This window comes from Lepus europaeus, chromosome 4 (genome assembly GCF_033115175.1).
Source record: "Lepus europaeus isolate LE1 chromosome 4, mLepTim1.pri, whole genome shotgun sequence".
Classification (NCBI taxonomy): domain Eukaryota; kingdom Metazoa; phylum Chordata; class Mammalia; order Lagomorpha; family Leporidae; genus Lepus; species Lepus europaeus.
In genome coordinates, this window is record NC_084830.1 from 42,660,859 (window position 1) to 42,683,572 (window position 22,714).

The following is a 22,714-nucleotide window of genomic DNA, read 5'->3' on the forward strand; positions in this document are numbered from 1 at the left end:
AATAATAGGTGTTGACTAAGTACTTGCTGAGTAAAGTATCTATGGTGTATGATGCTTATTTCATAACTTTCTCTACAGCAGTGCTGTCCAATGGAAATATAACACAAGCCGCAAATACAAGATTTTCTGTACCACAGAAAAAATAAAGTGAAACCAATGAAATTAATTTTCATAATATTATTTAACTCAACATCAAAAAAATTTTAACATGTATTAATTCATGACTTTACATTGTTTTATTTATATACTGAATAGTGTAACTCTAGCCACATTTTATATGACATATTCATTTCCATGGAAAAATCTGTTTTTGATAGTCATTTTTTGTAGTCTTTTTTTCTAACTGCATTTTGAGACCAAATACCGAATTGTATATGTCATTGAACTAGAATTACTAAGTTGAATTGAAAGTCAGGGTACCTGTCTTCTCATAGTTTTATAACTCCCAAATGACTGCCTCACTCTCTTTTTTTATAAAAGGAGGGACTATCTGCTATTGTCTGTTTTATTAGGTTAGTATGAATTAATTATGCCTTTGAAACATTCTGAACTGCTTAGATAAGACTGTTATGAAAGAGATCTCTTTATTATTAGTAACTTGTCTTAGCAAAGCTCAATATAAAAAAAAAGGAAGTCCCATTGAGACTATTGCATATGGAGTGTCCTGTTACCTTTCATATTGGAATCAGTTACAATGAATAAATCAATACAAGGTGCTCTTGTAACTTATAGAATTAAAGAGAGTTTGTTGGTTTGAGCACCAAATTTGAAGTTTCTCATCTATTTTTTCTTTCCAAGCAGTCTTTTTTTTTTTTTTTTTTTATGTCTACCTTGTTCAGTGTTCAATTCAGGGTAAACATGACAGTCTCCTCAAACATAACTCTTTGATGAAAGCATTCATAATCATCTCTTGGCTTTTAAAAATAGTTATAGTACATTATTATAGATAATAATGTCACCTTGCTATGCAATAGAACACCAAAACTTCTTTCTGCTCACTATAATTTAGTACCTGTTCAGCAATGTTTGCCTCTCCTTCCCCCCTCCGTAGTCTCCCTAACCTCTGGTATGCACAATTCTGCTTAACTTCTGGAGATCTGTTTTTTTTTTTTTTCTTTTATTCCATATATGAATGAGAACATACAGTACTTGTCTTTCATCTATTTAAATATTGTCAGAACTGGTTTTATTTTTACAATAACTGGGTTGTCTTATGGGCATCCTTATATCAACATCATGAAATAAGACCCTTTGGAAAGAGGGAAGTAATGTGAGTTGGTTGGAGAGGAAAGTAAACTAACCGTTTAGGAAAGGCTGTCACCTCAGGGTTTGTGTTGTATAGCAGAGTGACAGTAATTCTTTTATACAGGCCAAGGGTGGTGGTGGTTACCTGGTAAGCAGTTGAGAGACTTCTGGTTATACACTTAGCCAGATCAAATAGCTATCTTCTTACAGCCATACCTTTAAATTTTAGAAAATGATTTTTTTAGTGGAAAATCAGTGTGACAGAGATCTTCCATCTGTTGGTTCACTCCCTATATGGCTACAATGACCTGGCCAGGCAGTAGCCAGGAGCCAGGAACTCCGTTCTTGTCTTTCATATTGGTGGCAGGGGCCCAGGTACTTGGACCATCCTTTGCTGCTTTCATAGTTCCATTGGCAGGGAACTGGATTGGAAGTGCAGCAGCTATGATTTGAACCCAGCTTTTCATGCTGTGACTTAACCTGTGTTTTGTAGCACTAGCCCCCCATCTATATCTTTTAATTTTGGAAGTAATTTTTTTTATTATGGCAAGCATGTAATACCCTTTTTTGGGTATTTGGCCTTGCAGTTAATATACTCACATTCCACACTGGAGTGTCTAGGTTCAACTCCCAACTCTGACAGTAGTTTCCTACTAATGTGGTTTCTGGAAGGAAGCAGATGATGGCTCAAGTGCTTGGGTCCCTGCTACTCATGTCGGAGATCTGGATTGAGTTCCTGGCTCCGAGCTCTGCCTAGTCCTTGTGGACATTTATGGAGTGAAATAGGTAGGTGAAGGGGAATCTCCCCTCTCTCGCTCTGCCTCTTCTTCTGAAATAAATTGATTAAAAAATCTTTTGGCTTTTTGCATAAATGTAGGATTCTTTCCTGAAGTTCTTAGCAAGTATTCCTGGAATGTTGTAGTGGGTTGAATGATAGCTCCACCTCAAAAGATATGTGCCCATCCCAATCCCCAGAATCTGAGTGTTACCTTACTTGGGAAGAAAGATCTTTGCATATGTAAGAATCTTGAGATGGGATCATCCTCTATTGCCCAGGTCTCCTCAAATGCAGTAACAAATTACCCTGTAAGCAAAAAGCACAGGGATATTAGAAGAGGAGGCAGACTGGCCATAGAAGCAGAGATTACAATAATGTAGCCACAAGCCAAGGAATGCTGACAGTGGGCTTATGGATGCTGGAAGAGGCAAAAACCAGATTCTTCCCCAGAGCTCTGGGAGGAAGCATGCCTGGCTGAGTTTTGGAATTCTAGCTTCCAAAACTGAGAATGAAGCTATGTTGTCTAAATTACCCAGTTTGTGGTTATTTGTTACAGTGGCCATGGGACACTAATAGTAGTCAAAAGACTACAGTAAGCCAAAGGTCTGTACTTTATCTTTGATGTCATCCATTGTGATTATCAAGCGACAGATGGGGCCCACGTAGTAGCCTAGCACTATGCTAGCTTGTATGCCTAGCTTGCAGCACAGGCATCCCATATGTGCGCAAGTTTGGGTCTTAGCTGCTCTACTTCCCATCCAGCTCTCTGCTAGTGTGCCCAGGAAAACAGTGGAAGACAGTCCAAGTGGTTGGACCCCTGCCCTCACATGGGAGACCCAGGAAAGGCTCCTGGCTTCTGGCTGGCCCAGCCCGGGCTGTTATGGCCATCTGAGGAGTGAACCAGCGGATGGAGGATCTCTCTCCGTTTCTCCTCCTCTTTAACTGTGGCTTTCAAATAAATAAAAAATAAATCTTAAAGAGACAGACATCCTTCCTTTAGAATTCTAAATGTTTCTCAGAAGTAACAGAGAAGGTGACTTAATACCCTCCGGTCTAAGTGAACTTAAGAAAAAGATTATACCCTTGGCCGGCACTGCCTGTGGTGCCAGCACCCCGGATTCTAGTCCCAGTTGGGGCGCCGGATTCTGTCCCGGTTGCTCCTCTCCCAGTCCAGCTCTCTGCTGTGGCCCAGCAGGGCAGTGGAGGATGGCCCAGGTGCTTGGGCCCTGCACCCGCATGGGAGACCAGGAGGAAGCATGTGGCTCCTGGCTTCGGATTGGCGCAGTGCGCCAGCCGTAGCAGCCATTTGGGGGGTGAACCAATGGAAGGAAGACCTTTCTTTCTGTCTCTCTCTCTCTCATTGTCTAACTCTGCCTGTCAAAAGAAAAAAAAAAAAAAGATTATACCCTTTAAAATACATTCTGTTGTTTTTGTTCATGCCATTCCTTTATTCTCACAGTTTACCCTTTTACTCTTTACTTTGTAAGATGTGGTTTATGTTTTAAACAGGTTTTAAGATACAATTCCTTAACAGTCTCTCAGCTATATTTTGTCTCCTTACTAGGTCCTCCTCTCCTCCACATCATAGTGTTGGAATGCCACAGGGCTCACTCCCTACATTTCTCTTTTTATTCCCTTCATGATTTCATCCACACTCATGATTAAAGATGCCATCCATATAACAACAAATTGCAGATTTACATCTCTAGGCCAGACTTTTGTCCTAAATTCCAGGCTGGTCAAATAGGAGTTCGGGTACATATTTCCACCTAGATAAAGACATCAAATTTAAGTCTGAAAATGAACTCCTGGTCATGGTTTCTCCCCACAACTTGTTTTTGATAACCTTCCCCTTTCAGTTGGTAGCACTTTCAGTCTGCTGGTTTATCAGGCCAAAATCCTGTTGGCAATCCATCAAGAAATGCTAACAGTTCACTTTTCAAAATGTACATCAAAATATATCCTCATTGCTTCCCCTGGTGAGCCATCACCTTCTCTTTCCTGGATTATTGCAGTAATATTTTGTTTACTTATTTTTTTTTAAATTTTATTTATTTTTATTTTTTTGACAGACGGAGTGGATAGTGAGAGAGACAGAGAGAAAGGTCTTCCTTTGCCATTGGTTCACCCTCCAGTGGCCGGTGCGGCCAGCGCATCTCGCTGATCCGAAGCCAGGAGCCAGGTGCTTCTCCTGGTCTCCCATGCGGGTACAGGGCCCAAGGACCTGGGCCATCCTCCACTGCCTTCCCGGGCCATAGCAGAGAGCTGGCCTGGAAGAGGGGCAACCGGGATAGAATCCGGCGCCCCAACCAGGACTAGAACCTGGTGTGCCAGCGCCGCAAGGTGTTTACTTATTTTTTTAAAAAAGATTTTGAGAGGTAGAGTTACAGTGAGAGGGAGAGAGAGAGAGAGGTCTTCCATCTGCTGGTTCACTCCCCAACAGCAGCAGTGGCCAAAGCTGAGCCGATCCGAAGCCAGGAGCTTCTTACGGGTCTCCCACACAGGTTCAGGGGCCCAAGCACTTGGGCCATCTTGTACTGCTTTCCCAGGCCATAGCAGAGAGCTGGATCTTAAGTGGCACAGCCAGGACTAGAACCGGCCCCATATGGGATGCCGGCGCCGCAGGCAGAGGATTTACCTTCTGCGCCATTGCTCCAGCCCCTGTTTACTTATTTGAAATACAGATCAGCAAAGAAGAGAGCACACTCTGTCTTCTGCTGCTTCACTCCCCAAATGCCTGCAACAGCCGAGGCTGGATCTGGCCAAAGCCAAGAGCCAGGAACTTAATCCTGGTCTCCTATGTGTGTGGCAGAGACTCAAGGACTTATTACCTGCTGCCTACCAGAAGGTGCATTAGCAGGAAGCTGAATCCAAAGTGAAGGTGGGACTTGATCCCGGGCAATCCAATATGGATATGAGCACACCAAGTCATGACTTAACCCACTGTACTACAATGCCTGCCCAAATTGCAGTGGTTATTACACTGTTCATGCCGTCTCCCTTGCCCTGCCACTGCACTCTCCCCACCCCCTGTTATTGAGAGAGCGCTTTCATCCATTGGTTCACTCCCTGTCTGCCCACCATGGCTGGAGCTGAGACAGCCCAAAGCTGGGTGCCAGGAACTCTACCCAGACCTGCCATGTGGGTGGCAGGTACCCAACTACTTGAACCATCACCTGCTGGTCACAGGATGCACATTAGCAGGAAGCTGTAATCAGGAGTAGAGCTGGGACTCAAACTAGACAGTGATATTGGGATGCTGGGCCAAATGCCTGCCCTGCATCTATTTGTTACAGTAAAATAATCCATTTAAACCATCGCCATCTGTTTGGAGGTTGTAAACTGTCTTAATCTGTTTAGAGGCACCCAGAGTTTCCCCTTCTTTCTTAGAATAAAAACCAAAGTACTTACAGTGACTGATAACCCATACAACCTGGCCCCATTGCATTCTGCCCTATCTCATATTCTTTGCCTTGCTCATTTCCCTTTGGCCAGATTCTAGCTTCCTATTTGGTCCTATCAGGCATGTTCCTCCTATGGGGCCTTTGCAAAGGCTGTTGCCTCTGTCTTGAATGTTCTTTCTCCAGATTTCCACAGGGCTAACTCCTTTACCTCTTTCACATCTTTGCTTAAGTGTCACCTTTTCAGTGAGACTCTGATCAGCCTATTGAAAATTATAATCAACACTAACTTACACTCCTGACCTTTTTTACTCTGCTTGAGTATTTTTCTACCTTTTAGCACAAAGAAAAAAATCACGTTAAAATATTTAGATGAGGCCGGCTCCGCAGTTCACTAGTCTAATCCTCCGCCTGGGGCGCCAGCACCCTGGGTTCTAGTTTTGGTTGGGGCGCTGGATTCTGTCCTGGTTGCTCCTCTTCCAGTCCAGCCCTCTGCTGTGGCCCAGGAAGGCAGTGGAGGATGGCCCAAGTGCTTGGGCCCTCGCACTGGCATGGGAGCTGGGAGGAAGCACCTGGCTCCTGGCTTCGGATCAGCATAGTTTTGGCCGTAGTGGCCATTTGGGGGGTGAACCAACAAAAGGAAGACCTTTCTCTCTGTCTCTCTCTCTCATTGTCTGACTCTGCCTGTCCAAAAAAATTTAGATGAAAAATTTTAAAAATTGTAAACTTCTATATAAGACAAAGCAATTTTTATTAGTGTATATTTATAATTATTGAGCTAGAATGGTTTATGGATATAAGATAGGACTTGGTCTGTGAAAGATGATAAGGAGTTTTGATTAGAAAAGATGAAGAAGATATTCCAGGCAGAGATGAGCATAGTAAAAGTCATGGAGGTAAAATTACAAAGGTTTTGTTTTGATATTTAGGAAATGGGTCAATTGGCTAGTGTGTGGGGTTTTTCGTAAGAGAAAGACAAGAAACTAAGTTTAGTCTGTGGAGGGCTTTGAATTTCATGTAAAGTTTGAGATTTATTCTTGGAAAACCAGTGGAAATTCCTAAGCAAGGAGGGCGATGTGATTAAATCAGACACCAGCAGGTTAGGTCTATGAAGTAAGGTAGCAGAGTACTGAGAATTTGCCTTTGCTTCATTAGCTGTGTAGATAAATCACTTAATTTGTAGACCAGTGTTCTCCAGTAGAGCTTTGTTTGCTGTCCAGTGTGGCAGCCAGTAGCCACATAAAACTATAAAGCAGTTGAAATGTGACTAGTGCAATTGAGGGGCTGAATTAAAATCTAGGTAAATTTAAATAGCCTCATGTGTGGGTAGGTGTTTGGTGCAGTGCTTTAAGTTGCTTTTTGGGACACGTGTATCTCAGAGTATGTGGTTCAAGTCCCATCTATTAGACTTCCAATCTAGCTTCCTGCAAATGCATTCCCGGGGAGGCAGCAGGTGATGGCTCTAGTACTAGGATCCCTGCCACCTATGTGGGAGACCCAGATGGAGTTCTTGGCTCCTGGCTCAGCCCTGGCTATTGCAAGCATTTGGAAAGTGAACCAGGGTATGTTTCCATGCTTTTCTCCCCTCCCCTATGCCTCTCCCCTTTCCCACCCTCCTTCCTCCTCCTCCTCCCCACTAATAAAATGAAAAATAAAAATTTGAATAGCCTCATGTAAATAATGATGACATATTGGACCAAAGTAGCTCTAGGCTTCATTTTTCTCTTATAAAATGTAAAGGTTAGTTTAGAATACTAGGATAGGTTCCATAGCCAACATTTCAACAGTTTGCACCCACACAGACATACAAAGTATAAAGTACTGTTTGAAGACTAGTTTTACCATTAATTCTCATAATATAACACATTAAGGACAGAGGTCTTACATGGGGAGCAAGTGCACAGTGAATCCTGTTATTGATTTAACAATTGACACTCTTATTTATGACATCAGTAATCACCCGAGGCTCTTGTCCATTATCTACTTATAACTCTAGAGTAGTTTTTGTATTAAAACTGTGTGTATGTTTTACATTAGAATTATAGCTCTCTAGAACTAAGGGACCTGAGATGTTAACTGAGCTTACTGCTTAAGTTTTCAAATAATTAAACTGAAATTCAGAAAACCTGGACAGACTTGACTGAGATCTCATACTAATTAACATTCTCTTCTGTTGATGTACAACAATGTGTATTTTAACTGGCTGAGGAAATTTGATAGCTAGATATCTTTTATGAACTTATTTAAACTCGCATGTCTCTGAGTATTTGATTATGTCTGGCATTTTACACACTACTTTTTCTACTATTTCCCTGTTGGTGTATTGTTTGCCCTTCTTATGAAAGAGGACCTTGAATAAGCAAGCCAAAATATTTTTAATTTTTTAAAAGAGGAAAATGGAATGAGTAATAGTTCCTCCTCTCTATAACAGCTACTTTTTGTAATAAATTGGGTAATGAATATTAGGTAAACAAAAAGCACCATTTTGTTATACCCACAATCAAGAATAGGCTTAACTACATAAATGTGGCAGGTGCGTGTTTGTGAAACTGTTAAAGAAGAGCCATCTCTTTTGGGAGGCTTTGTAGCATATTGAAACAGTGTTTGTTTATTGTATTTTATTTATTTATTCTTAAGGTAGAGAAAGAGCTCCCATCTGTTGGTTCATTCTCCAAATGTCCACAAGAACCAGGGTTGGACTAAAGCAAGCCAGAACTTCTCCCATGTGAGTGGTTGGAACCCAACCACTTGGGCCATGGCCTGCCGCCTCTAAATGCTAATTAGTAGGAAGTTGTAGTAGGGACTGAAATCTAGGCACTCTGATGGAATGAAGATATTTCAAACAGTATCTTAACCATGAGATCAATAATTTATTCTGAACTTTTGGTTTCTACTTCAAAAATCACAGAAACCATCTTTTTTAATACAAAAAAAATGTTTATAATAGATTCAGTATAGTTCATAGATACAATTCAAAGAATATAATGATATTCCCTCCCTCCCTCTCTCTGTCGCCTTCCTTGTCTCTTTCAGTTTTTGAGATAATATTTTTTTTGCATTAAAAAACTTTTTATTAAGAAGAACCAATTTCAAATGTTTCATAGATATAATTCTAAAATAACCTTACTTCCCTGTCTTCCTGTTCTTCCCTCCCTCTCTCAATCCCCTATCTTCCCTTTGTTCTTTTTTCCTTTTAATTTTTGCAATAACATAATTTCAATTTACTTTGTAATCACAGGCTTAGTGCACCACTTAACCATAATGCTCAACAAGTAAATAATTGAAAGACGACTGTACCACAGGAGTATAGACAAGAGCTAAAGACAATAATCAAATCATAAGATGTCAATTTCATTCTTACACTTTTTTGTGTATTCTGTACCAAAGAAAACATGGTATTTGTCTTTTTGGGACTGTCATATTTCACTAAGCATAATGCTCTTCAGCTGCATCCATTTAGTTGCAAAAGACAGCATTTCATTCTTTATTATGACTGAGTAGTAGTCCATTGTATATTAATAACACGTTTTCTTTTTCCAGTCATCGGTGGACATCCAGGCTGATTCTGTATCTTAGCTATTGTGAATCAAGCTGCAGTAAACACAAGGGTACAAATAGCTCTTTCATATACTGACTTCATTTCCTTTGGGTAAATTCCCAGGAGTTGGATGGCTGTGTCATATGGTAAATCTATATTCAGATTTCTGAGGAATCTCCATACTATCTTCCATAATGGTTGTACTAGTTTATATTCCAACCAACAGTGCATTAAGGGTACCTTTTTCTCCACATTGTCACAAGCATTTATTATTTTTCAATTTTTGAATAATAGCCATTCTAATTGGAGTGAGGTGAAACCTCATTGTGGTTTTTATTTGCGTCTCCCTGATGGCCAAAAAAATCCAGAGCATTTTTTCATGTCTGTTGGCCATTTTTGTTTCATCCTTTGAAAAATGCCTATTCATGTCCTTTGCCCATGTCTTAACTGGGTTGTTTTTTTTTTGTTTGTTTGTTTTTGACAGGTAGAGTGGATAGTGAGAGTGAGAGACAGAGAGAAAGGTCTTCCTTTTTGCCGTTGGTTCACCCTCCAATGGCCGCTGCAGCCGGCGCATCTCGCTGATCCGAAGCCAGGAGCCAGGTGCTTCTCCCAGTCTCCCATGCGGGTGCAGGGCCCAAGCACTTGGGTCATCCTCCACTGCCTTCCTGGGCCATAGCAGAGAGCTGGCCTGGAAGAGGGGCAACCGGGATAGAATCCGGCGCCCCAACCGGGACTAGAACCTGGTGTGCCGGCGCCACAAGGCAGAGGATTAGCCTGTTGAACCACGGCGCCGGCCAAACTGGGTTGTTTTGTTGTTGAGCTTCTTCAGATCTTTATATATCCTGGATATTAATCCTTCATCAGTTGCATAGTTTGCAAATATTTTCTCCTATTGGTTGATTGACTCTTTCCTTTGTTGAGTGTTTCTTTTGCTGTGCAGAAGCTTTTTAGCTTGATGCGATCCCATGTGTCTGTTTTTGCTTTTACTGCCTGTGCTTCTAGAGTGTTTTCCAAGAAGTCTTTGCCTCTGCCAGTATCTTGTAGAGTTTCCCCAATGTTTTCCTCTAGTAATTTGATGGTATCAGGATATAGATTAAATGCTTGATCCACTGTGAGTTGATTTTTATGTAAGGAGTAAGGTAGGGGTCTTGTTTCATACTGCAAGCATAGATCCCATTTTCTCAACACCATTTGTTGAAGAGATTATCCCTTCTCCAGGGATTGATTTTAGCTCCTTTGTCGAAGATTAGTTGATTGTAGATATGTGGATTAATTTCTGGGGTTTCCATTCTGCTCCATTGGTCTACATGTCTATTTTTGTACCAGTATGAGGCTGTTTTGATTATAATTGCACTGTAGAATGTCTTGAAATCTGGTATTGTGATGCCTCTGGCTTTGACTTTGTTGTTTAAGATTGCTTTAGCTATTTGGGGTCTCTTGTGTTTCCATATGAATTTTAGCGCCATTTTTTCTGGATCTAAGAAGAATGTCCTTGGCATTTGGATTGGGATTGCATTAAATCTAAATTGTTCTAGATACTATCAACATTTGGATGATTGTAATTTTTCCAATCGACAAACATGGAAGATTTTTCCATTTTTTTGTATCTTCTATTTCTTTCTTCAATGTTTTGTAATTTTTATTGTAAGAGATTTTTCACATTTTTAGTTAAATTTATTCCAAGGTATTTAATTTTTTTGTAGTTATTGAGAATAGTACTGATCCTACAAGTTCTTAGCCATGGCACTTTTCGTGTATACAAATACTATTGATTTTTGTGTTTTGGTTTTTTTTTAAAAAAAGATTTATTTATTTGAAAGGCAGAGAGAGAGACCACTCTTCCATCTGCTGGTTCACTCTCCAAATAGACTCAATAGCTGGGGCTGGGCCAGGCTAAAGCTAGGATCCAGAGCTTCTTCCAGGTCTCCCACCTGGGTGCAAGGGCCCAAGTACTTGGACTATCTTCTGCTTTCCCGGGTGCATTAGCAGAGAATTGGATCCGAAGTGGAGCAGCTGGGACTTGAACCGGCATGCATATGGGATGCTGTCACTGCAGGCCAAGGCTTAACCTTGTATACCACAGCACTAGCCCTGTGTGTTGATTTTATAACCTGCAGCTTTGCCAAACTCTTATGAATAATTCTGATAGTCTCTAAGTAAAATCTTTTGGTTCCCCTATACATAGGATCAGTATCTGCTAATTTAACTTTTTTTTCCAATTTGTATCCCTTTGATTTCTTTGATCCTGGCTATAAGTTTGTCATATATTGTCTTAATTATGTTGAGATGTGTTTCTTCTGTACCCATTTTGCATAAGGTTTCTTTTCATCATGAGAGGATGTTATATTTCATTAAATGCTTACTCTGCATCTATTGAGATAATCATGAAATTTATTATTCAGTTAATGTGATATATCAGAATTATTAATTTGCATATGCTGAATCATCTCTACATACCAGGGATAAATCCCACTTGTCCAGGTGGATGAGCTTTTTGATGTATTCGATTTGATTGGCTAGTATTTTGTTCTGGAGTTTTGTGTCTGTGTTCATCAAGGATATTGGTCTGTACTCTTTTTTTGGCTGTATGATTTTCTGATTTGGAATTAAAGTAATATTTGCCTCATACAATTTAGAAGGATACTCTCCCTTTCAGTTTTGAATAGTTTAAGAAGAATTGGAAATAGTTCTTCTTTAAAAGTGTGATGTAAATCAGCAGTGAGTCCTCTATCCAGTTCTGGGCGTTTCTTTATTATTACTGATTCAGTCTCAGCTTGCTTATTGGTCTTTTAGTTTAGCTCACTTTTAGTTTTTCAGATAATGTGTTTTTTAAAAAAGGTTTATTTACTTATTTGAAAGACACAGAGAAGCGGGATAGGGAGAGCGAGCGAGAATGAGAGAGCACGTCCATCCACTGGTGCACTCCCCACAACTGCCAGGGCTTGGCCAGGCCAAAACCAGGAGCTTCATCTGGGTCTCCCACATGGGTGCAAGGACCCAAGTACTTAGGACATCCTCCACTGCTTTCCCAGGCGTATTAGCAGAGATTGGAAGTGGCGCAGCCAGGACTCAAACCTGCACCCATTGAGGATGTTGGCATAGCAGGTGAAAACAACCCACTGTGCTGCAACCCAGGCCCCGAGATAACATGTTTTTAAATTACATTAATAGGAGCCATAGCTGTGGTGTAGAGGATAAAGCCACCACCTGTAGTGCTGGCATCCCAAATGGGCGCCAGTTTGAGTCGTTTGAGTCCTGGCTATTCTACTTCAGATCCAGCTCTCTGCTATGGCCTGGGAAAGCAGTAGAAGACAGCCCAAGTCCTGGGGCCCCTGTACCTGCGTGGGAGACCTGGAAGAAGCTCCTGGGTCCTGGCTTCGTATAGGGTCAGCTCCAGCCACTGCGGCCAATTGTAGAGTGAACCAGTGGTGGAAGACCTCTCTCTCTCTCTCTACCTCTCTACCTCTACCTCTTTACCTGTCCTCTCTCCGTGTAACTCTGACTTTCAAATAAATAAATCTTTAAAAAATAAAAAAAATACATTAATAGTCAAGGGCTTAATGCTCCACCAAATGAAGAGTTCCACAAGTAAAAAGACTATAGTTTAGCAGGAATATAGTAACAGTGATCAAATGGAAACATGACCATTTCACCCATATATTTTAAAGTAAACACAGATCATTAAAACTATATTCATATAACATTCTTAACCATTGGTTTAACAAAGGTATAAAGCAAAGTTTGACAAAACACAGAAACTGTCTTAAGGGTAGAACTCAAAATAGTGTTTTTGGCTCTTAAGAAGCATTTGTCTTCCAAAAATAGAAACTGATAGGCAGAAACTTGTACTTGCCTGTGCTAATGATTTATTGAGTTTCATCTTTCATTCATAAGTAGTTGATTGAGGTTTTAATATTAGATCACTTGAGTTAGGTTTGTAGCTATATAAATATAACTGAAAAACATTTATATTGCCTTTAATAAATTCACATACTACAATAATATATGTTAAACATCCAGGTGGCTGACTATTGTGATTATAGTAGGAAGCCATTTCAGAGCCAGCAGTGACTCAGACCAGTGCCCATATGGGATTCTGGCACTGCAGGCAGCCGCCTCATCCACCATGCACTGTGCCGGCCCCTCATTTTATTTCTAACCTCACGTGTGATAATCCTTCTAACAGTTTCATCTAGAAAATGTTTTAGATGCATGCATTAGTCAGTTTTTCAATACTATAACAAAATAACAGAGCAGGCTACTTTATAAAGGAAAGGGGTTTATTTTGGTTTATGGGTCTGTACCTACAGGTAATGGCCTTCTTGCTGGCAGAATTCACATGGTAAGAGATAGGAATCACATGTTTTTTGTGTGGTCTCTGCCTTTTCTTATTAAATTGTTGGGATTCAGTCATAGGGGCTCCTTCTGAATGGCTTTATCTAATCCTGATCACTTCCTGAAGGCACATGCTAAACACCATGATTGGATTAAATTTCCACCCTTTTAATGCTTCAAGATGGGAGTTAAATTCCACCACAGTGTTTTGGGGGGGTGTCCTCTCCAACCATAACAATATGCTTGTGCCACCTTCTCAGATATTTATAATAGTCGTAGCTAATATTTATTAATTAATCAGTATTGCCATATCCCATCCTGAGTTCTTTGTATGCTTTATTTCATCTTCATAGTCTGTGGACTCTAGGTACTATTGTTGCTCCCATTTTTATAGTTGAAGAAACTAAATCTTAGTAATTTAACCCAGTGTTAACATAGCTATTTAAGTCTCAGAGGCTGAACTTGAACCAAGATATTCTGATGCATGCATTGCTCTCTTAATAAAATAACTCCATTACTCATTTTAAAAACTTTGCTCCCAACTATTCTAAATTTTATTACCTCACTTTATCTCTCTGCTTTCAGGTGGATAAGACATAATTATGTTTGAAACAAACAACCCCAAAATCTCATGAGAGAATGCAGTAAAAATTCATTTCTCACACAGAGAACTATGTGTCTGACTCGTATACCTAGATTCCTTAAATCTTCTGACTGCTGTTCTCTCAGGTCTGCTTGGAGTCACCCACTGGCATTACTATAGTTAGCCAAGCACTGAGTGAAGACAGATTGTGAAGTATGTTTGAAGAAGTGATTTTAGGACCAGTCCTTGAGATGTCATTTATCATTATACTTCAGTGGCATTGGCTACGACTAGTTGTATGGCTACACCTCACTGTTAGTAGTGGGATGAAAAATGTCGTCCTCCATTGTGCACAGGAGGAAAATCAGACACACACACACACAAAAGACACACATACAGTATCTCTTTCACAATTTGTTTTCCCTATTTCACAGATGATCTAAAGAAGGTTGCAACTAAACTAAAGCAACCACTTGGTAGGGGCTGGTGCTGTGGCGCAGTGGGTTAATGCCCTGGCCTGAAGCACCGGCATCCCATATGGGTGCTGGTTCGAGACCTGGATGCTCCACTTCCCATCCAGCTCTCTGCTATGGCCTGGGAAAGCAGTAAGAAGATGGCTCAAGTCCTCAGGCCCCTGCACCAGCATGGGAGACCCAGGAGAAGCTCCTGGCTCCTGGCTTTGCGGCCAATTGGGGAGTGATCCATTGGGTGGAAGCCCACCCACCCCCCCTTCTCTTCTCTCTGTGTAACTCTGACTTTCAAATAAATAAATCTTTAAAAAAAAAAGAACACTTGGTAGAGAGCCACAGAACCAACATTTCCTTTCGTCAGCATATAATATGCTCGTGTTTCTCAGGAAACATTGAAATAATTGAAAAGCATTTAGATTGTATTTCTAGTACTATTGCTGCATTTCAGATTTAGACATTAAATGTGTTTCTTCATTATATTTTACATAGAGACATTGTTAATTGACTTACAAGGAATAATGAACTCAAAAACACTTTTCAGTTTTAACTGCCATTGGGAAGATGAAATATTAGGACTGAAATTTCTTTATGCATATTTAAAATTAATCACCCTTTGAACATACACTATTGATTAACCTTTTTTTAAAATGTTATATGGCTATTTTCAGTACAAGTGAAGAAGCATCTGCTACCTAACATTTATTCTCACATGGTGAGTGTAGACATTTGCTTGGGGTTGTTTTTGACCTTCCTAAAAGCTTGTTTAGAAATAGCTGCAGTTTCAGGTTTTAAGTGGAAGTATGTTCTAATTGAGCTTATAATTGGTAGAGGTATGAATATTGTACTAATATAAGAAAATTTATAGAAATATATGTTAACTTTTATTGGCAGGTTAAATTCTGACATAGTAATAGTCCTACCTTTAGACTTTAGACTTCTTGGAAAATTTGTTAAGCCCAGGATGTATCCCATCACTAGAATGTTACATTCACAATTTAGTATGCAGTATGAGATTTCATTAATTTCTCTGAAGGTAATCCATGTGTTAGCTATTCATTTTAAACATTCCTATCCTTTTCCAAAAATGAATTGTCCCTATTGTTTCTACTTTAATATGCTGTATAAAGATAATTTTAATGTCAGTTTTCATTTTTAAAATTTATTTCTTTGAAAGGCAGAGTTACAGAAAAGGCGAGAGAGGAGGGATGGAGAGAGATCTTCCATCTGCTGGTTCACTCCTCAAATAGCCACTGTGGTGGGACTTGGCCGAGCCAGATAGAAGCCAGGAGCTTTATCTGGTTCTTTCAAGCACTTGGGCCATCTTTTACTGCCTTCCCAGACACATTAGCAAGGAGCTGGATCAGAAGTGGAGCAGCCTGGACTCAAAACAGCAACCACGTAGGATGTTGGCATTGCAGGCCACCCTGAAGATGACACGAGTGCTTGGGCCCCTGTACCCTCACGAGAGATCCAGAATCTCCTGGTTTTAGGCTGGCCTAGCCCCAGCCATTGCAACCATTTAGGGAGTGAACCAGCAGATTGAAGAAATCTTTGCCTCTCCTTCTCTCTAACTCTGCCTTTCAACTAAATAAACAGATATTTTTTAAAAAAGGACAAAAAACAAAACAAAACCCTCTATGCCACATCTTTGGCCCCTTAATAAATCAGTTTTTGTAGAAAATCTGTCTCCTCACTATTAATTGTATAGCAAGAGTTAGGCTCAGAGAAATGCATTGCTGCTTAGTATCTAAATTTGTTGGGGAATTGATTTATTAGAAGAAAATATAGCATTTCCTAATTTGAGATTGGTAGATTAAAGTCTTATAAAGAGATATTTAGATTTTGGATGACATAGACTTGATAACTTTAAACATTTAAATAACCCTTAAACTAACTTGATTACAGTAAACTTTAGTGATCTAAGAAAGATACGTGACAACCTAAACAATTTAAAGACTAAATGTTGTGATTCACATTTACTGAAGCTGTTTACTTTGAGCCAAAATTGGCATCTGTAAAATAAATACATCATTTCTTTTAAATATATAATTTCTAATACATTACTTGTAGTTGTGGTCTGATAAATGAATGAATTCTGATCATTCTGGTTTTAGTCAAATACTACAGTAAATTATATATGACTACATTCAAATTTGATAAGTTGATGTTTGCAACAATACATAGGAGATGTCACAAAAAGATAATTCCTTTTCTCATTGTCTTAAGAGCCTCTTAACACTAGAGGCAGACCAGAGCAAAAATAGTGAGATTTTTGAAGCATGCCCCACTGTTCTACTAAAATTGGTTCTTGTTCTGCTAAAATTGGTTCACATATAGTGAACTAAATGAGTATTCTCTATACTAAATCATTTGGTTAAACAACTATAATTTTTTTTTTTTTTGCAATTTAAATTGTCTGCAAAAGTGTTAGGGTGTAGAAAACCATTGTCTCTATGAAAAATAGAATGCTGTCAGACATACGTAGAATCAATTACAAAGAAAATTAAGACAGATTTTTGATAAATACTTGTTTAAATTATGAAGTTACCATATATGCCTAAATATAAACCAAGTTATTTCCTTTAAAAAGTATGCTGGAGAAAAGAATAAATCACTTTATTAAGATTTAGAACCTTGGTGAGTCTTTGATATTACTGTTCGGAGAAGATTGTGTGTATTCATCCAATTTTTAATTAAAATCTTTCATCCTGTTTTCATTTTATTTAAGGTAAACAAATTTCATATATTTCATACTATACAGGTTTAGGAACATAGTGATACTTCTCACCCTACTTTCCCTCCCACCCACAATCCAACTCTTCCTCCTCCTTCCTCTTATTTCCTCTCTTAATTTATACAATGATCTACTTTCAGTTTCATTTAGATGTATTTTGCCATTCCTCTTCTAAAGTGCACACTGTAAAGATGAATGTTTCTTCTTTCACTTCCAATTATTATTGCTTGGCAAAAATCACATTTGTGTCATACATTATCTTTGTATCTACTTCATAAATTTTATGCAGTCATTAGTCTTTCTATGTATGTGTCTGAAGAAAATCATTTGAAAGTAGAATTAACTATAAGAAGATTAATTTTTTAATTTATGTAACCACATTTTTGTTTATATCTTCTTGTTCTTAATTTGTATTGCTAATGGTCAAATAATTATCTTGTAAATTTTGCTGTTTGATTTTCTTTTTGGCTTATTATATGTCCAATTTCTATAAATGTGCAATAAATACTAGTAGAAAATTATATTTTCTGCTTGAAGTATAATTCACATTATGTATCTGAAATATCAGCAAGTTAATAAAGTTAATTAATTCCATTTTAATCTTAAAAAAATATGTAGTCTGAAATGTCTCTTCAGTGCTTAGGTTAGATGTACTGGAATGAAAGTCCCACAGAATAGGGGCCTTGTGTGTTTTGTTCACTTTTGTATATCTAACACTTAAAGTATCTGGCACATGGTAGGCACTGGATACATTTCTTTGAAAGAATAAATGTTAATAGTTATACAGGTTACTTGGAGCAAAAATTTTAACAAATTTAGTTAATCCTAGAAGACCTTAAACTTGTGCAGATTCATTTCTGGGGTGGTGAGGCGAGAGCATTCTTCAACAAGAAGCACTGGAGACAAGTTTCAGTGAACATGCCCCGTTTATTAACTATCAAGCATAAGCTTTTTTTGTTTTGTTTTAAAGCTTTTAATTAATGAATGCAAATTTCATAGGTACAACTTTAGGATATAGTGGTTCTTTCCCCCATTCCCGCCCTCCCACCCCCACTCCCTCTCCCATCCCATTCTTCATTAAGATTCATTTTTAATTTATATACAGAAGACCAACTCTATACTAAATAAAGATTTCAACAGATTGCACGTGCGCTTGTGTGTACACACACACACACACAAAACATATAAAGTACTGTTTGAGAACAAGTTTTGCAGTTAATTTTCATAGTACAACTGATTAAGGACAGAGGTCCTACATGGAGAGTAAGTGCACAGTGACTTCTGTTGTTAACAGTTAACATTCTTATTTATGACATCAGTAACCACCTGAGACTCTTGCCATGCACTGCCAAGGCTATGGAAGCCTTTACAAACTCCATTAGTATTTGGACAAGGCCTTATGCAAAATGGAAATTCTCTCCTCCCTTCAGAGAAAAGTACCTCCTTCTTTGATGGCCTGTTATTTCCACTGGGGTCTCACTCACAGAGATCTTTCATGTAGGATATTTTTTGCCACAGTGTCTTGGCTTTCCAAGCCTGACAAAGCATAAGCTTTTAAAGGGCAGGCAGAGGGGGCCTAGCTAATTCAGGGCAACACTAATTCTATGGGATAAAGCCGATATTGGCACGGCTATGCTTCTCCAAACAGCTTGAAGGTCATGTGGCCTAGTAGCTTCCCAGGTGGTCCTGATGGGCCTGGGCCACACCTGGGAGCTGTTTACCTGATTGATAATTACAAGACCCTTCAACAGAGCAGAGGGCGGTGGGGGAAATGTGCTTGGAGCTCCTGCCCCCACCAGCAGTCAAGCCTTCCCTGGAGGCACAGTGTTCCATGCCCTCCTAACCTCCTGCATGGGCTAGGAGGCAATCCTCTAGCCAGGCACAGGATCACCCCACACACCTGCAAGTGTTTAACAATGCAAAACAAAAAAAAAAAAAAAAAAAAAACCAAAACAACAAAAAAAAACCACTTTTAACTATAATTTTATTATTTATTTGTTTTTAAGGCCAAAAATATTTTATTGCTGAGTCAGCTTATGGTTCCACAGCTTTGCCAGGGGAACAAGGAGTCCGTAGCCTTGCATGACTCCTGTGTGAGGATAGATTAAGGCCCAGGGTCCTTTGGGCTCTCCTTGAGAAACTTAATTTTTAAAAAGCAGTTTAGTAAATGTTTTTATTGTGAAAATCACAAATGCATTCTTTAAAATTAGGCCCAGGTTTCCTGTTACAGCAGTGTGTGTAGTCAAGAACATTGTTGCCTAGTGGGTAATGCCACTGCCTGAGATGCCAGCATCCCATTTGGGCACTGGTTTGTGTGCAGGCTGCTCTACTTCACTTCCAGCTCCCTGCCAGTGTACCAAGGAATGTAGGGAAAAATGGATCAAGTGCTTGGGTCCTTGCCACCCACATGGGAAATCCAATGCAGTACCTGGCTTCAGCCTGGCCAAGCTCTGGCCATTGTTGCCATTTGGGGAATAAACCAGTGGATGGAAGATCTCTCTGTCTCTTCCTCTCTATTATCCTAACTTTCAAACAAATAACATCTTCTTTAAAAAATATTGTTTCTCGGAGCCTAGAGGAAGATGTTCTTTGGAAAACTGCCAAATATTTTATACACATACCTGAGCACACACACACATCTTTGCACTCGAGAAGTTCATGTGAAACAGGAAAACTGAAACTTAGCCAGAAAGCCAAAGTATGTGTGAGGGTGGAGTTTGAGACTCCTTCATTGGCTGGGAATTGGATAACTCTCAGAAAGGAGGAGCTTATAATAGGATAGCAAAAAAAAATTTCCTGAAATACCTAGTCAGCCCTTCACTGTGTATGGGCAGGTGTTTAAAGGAGCATAATGGAAAATAACGGCTGAAAGGCAGAAGCAGCTGAATATAGAGATTTCAGCTGCTACCTTCTGCAATGGAAATAATTTGGTGTTTAATTATCTACTATCAAGGTTCAGGGGCTTCATAAACATTCTTTTTTCTACAGATCCACTAAAAACATAAAACCAAGCCTCCAGTGACTTATGTGCTAAAATTCCTCAATTTTCAGAAGTTAAGAGACACTGTTCAGTTTTAGTGTGAGAAGGCAGGAACTTATGATTCCATGTCAACATCCTGCCTCCCCACCAAATAGAAACAGACCTAAAAATTAGCAGAATTAATAGGCAGACTTTAAAACAGCTATAAGAAAGTTAAGAGCTTATAAGAGGAACTGTGAGCAGATGGGTAATTTTTCTGGAGAGACAGAAACTGTCAAAAAGAACAATCAGGTATTCTAGAACTGAAAACTACAATATCTAAAATGAAATTTTTACTGAGTAGATTTTTTTTAATTTTATAATTTTTTAAATTTATTTTTTTGACAGGCAGAGTTAGTGAGAGAGAGAAAGAGAGAGACAGAGAGACAGAGAGAAAGGTCTTCCTTCCGTTAATTCACCCTCCAAATGGTTGCTATGGCCGGCGCACCGCGCCGATCCGAAGCCAGGAGCCAGGTGCTTCCTCCTGGTCTCCCATGTGGGGGCAGGGCCCAAAGACCTGGGCCATCCTCCACTGCCTTTCCAGGCCACAGCAGAGAGCTGGACTGGAAGAGGAGCAACTGGGACAGAATCTGGCATCCCAACCGGGACTAGAACCTGAAGTGCTGGCGCTACAGGCGGAGGATTAGCCTGGTGAGCTGCGGTGCCGGCCTGCTGAGTAGATTTTAACAGCAGATTGGAGATAGCAGAGGGAAGAGTTGGTAAATTTGAAAATTATTTAATAATAGCTTCCCAATCTACAGAATGAAGAAAAAGGATTACAAAAAATGAACAGAGCCTTGGTGGCCACTGAGGCCAATTAAACTAGGATGCAAATAATTCCAGAAGGAGAAGAGAGGGGAGTGAATTCTGTATTAATCCACAGTTTATCATACTATCCTGAAGATACCCTCTAAATTTGGTGAAAACTGGGTGGGAGACAGAATATTTTATATATACAGCTTTGTAATTACTGGTTTTAGGTTAGTATGTTTTTTCTCTAGATAGTCACACTGAGGATAAGGGATCATATCTGTCTTGTTAATGAGGAGGACCTCAGTGTTCACCTAATTTCAACTCCACAGTTAGGCCACAGAACATGATGGAGGCATTCCCAATCCTCTTCAGTCATACACATTATATATAATACGTAATATTCTTTCAGTATTAATATAGAGAATAGTCATTAATTTATGTGATTTTTATTTTTAAAGTGTCTTTTCTCCATACTATAGTTTGTTTAGGGGTTCTTCACTGGTACTGAAAGTAATCAAAAATAAGGAGTCTTGCTTTGGGTACCAGGCCTATAGGATTTTGGTTTTAAGTGAAAGGGGTTAACAAAGTCTCTTTAGTATTAGTGGTTCTTAACCAGAGGGTCTAACTAAATTCTTGAGGAATATTTTTAAAATGTGCAAGCTCAGGACCCCATCCCCAGAAATTTTGGCTGAATAGTGCTTTTTGTTGTTTGTAGGATTCTGTTTTTAACTATTAGTGATAGATGTACAATATGCAATTTTAAACTATGTGGAAGGCAGATAGTAAATACTAAAGATTGCAGCGTATACTCTAAGGTAGTCATTGTTAATGGTTTCTTTTTTGTTTGTTTTTGAGAAATACAGACAGACAGCTGCCATCCCCTGATTCACTCTCTAAATGCCTGCAATAGCCTGAGCTGGGCTGATGACAAAGCCAAGAGCTGGGATTGCAGTCCCTGTCTCCTGTGTGGGTGTCAGGAATCCATTTACTTGAACCATCACTGTTGTCTTCTAGGGTCTGTATTAGCAGGAAGGTAGTCAGGAACCAGAGCCACAAAGGTGAGACACAGATGTCTTAACAACTGGGCTAAATGCCCACATCTATTACTGGTTTCTTTAACATATTTTTCCAGAAATTGTATATGCATATGTAAGCCTGTGTGGTTTTTTTTTTTTTCTACACATGGGCTCATAGTATACATACTGTTTTGCCATTTTCATTGTTCAGTCAGCATTCTATGTAAGAATGTTGATTTATTTTTTTTTAACTAATAAAGCATTTATTAGATACCAACTTTTTTTTTTTTAAATATCTATTTGAAAGGCAGAGTTACAGAGAGAAAGGGAGAGACAGATGCCTAAATGGCATCAAGGTCTGTGGCTGGGCAAGAATGAAGCCAGGAGCCTGGAACTGCAGGTAAGTCTCCCACTTGGGTGGCAGGGGCCTAAGCACTTGTGTCATCTGCTGCCTCCCAGACCTATTAGCAGGCCAGTGGGATCGGAAGTGGAGCAGCTCAGAGGGGCTCAAACCAGCACCCATATATGATGTAGGGGTTGTCAGCCATGGTTTAACCCAGTGCCCCATAGCTCCAGCCCTAAATCCTCATTTCATTACACTTAAATTGTGGTTGGTTCATTTAAGAGCCCCATTTTCTAGGTTTTATATGGTTTTATTTCTTTTGTGTTTTTGTTTTTTGTTTGTTTGTTTGCTTCTGTCAACTAGACTGATGGATTTCCTTGCACAGTATGTAAACTTGTATCCTTGTATCTTGAAGGGTAAATTTTACATGTTAGATTGCTGGGTCGAAAAACATTTATTTCCACTTTAAAGTTCAATATATTGGGGCCAGCACCATGGC

The 22,714-nt window shown here is 39.4% G+C and overlaps 1 protein-coding gene across 2 annotated transcripts in view; it reads left to right on the forward strand.

The window, feature by feature from the left end:
- The window catches only part of RNF19A (ring finger protein 19A, RBR E3 ubiquitin protein ligase), a 66,093-nt gene that overhangs the window by 4,538 nt on the left and 38,841 nt on the right, over positions 1-22,714 (forward strand). The gene's annotated exons all lie outside the window — the stretch shown is intronic.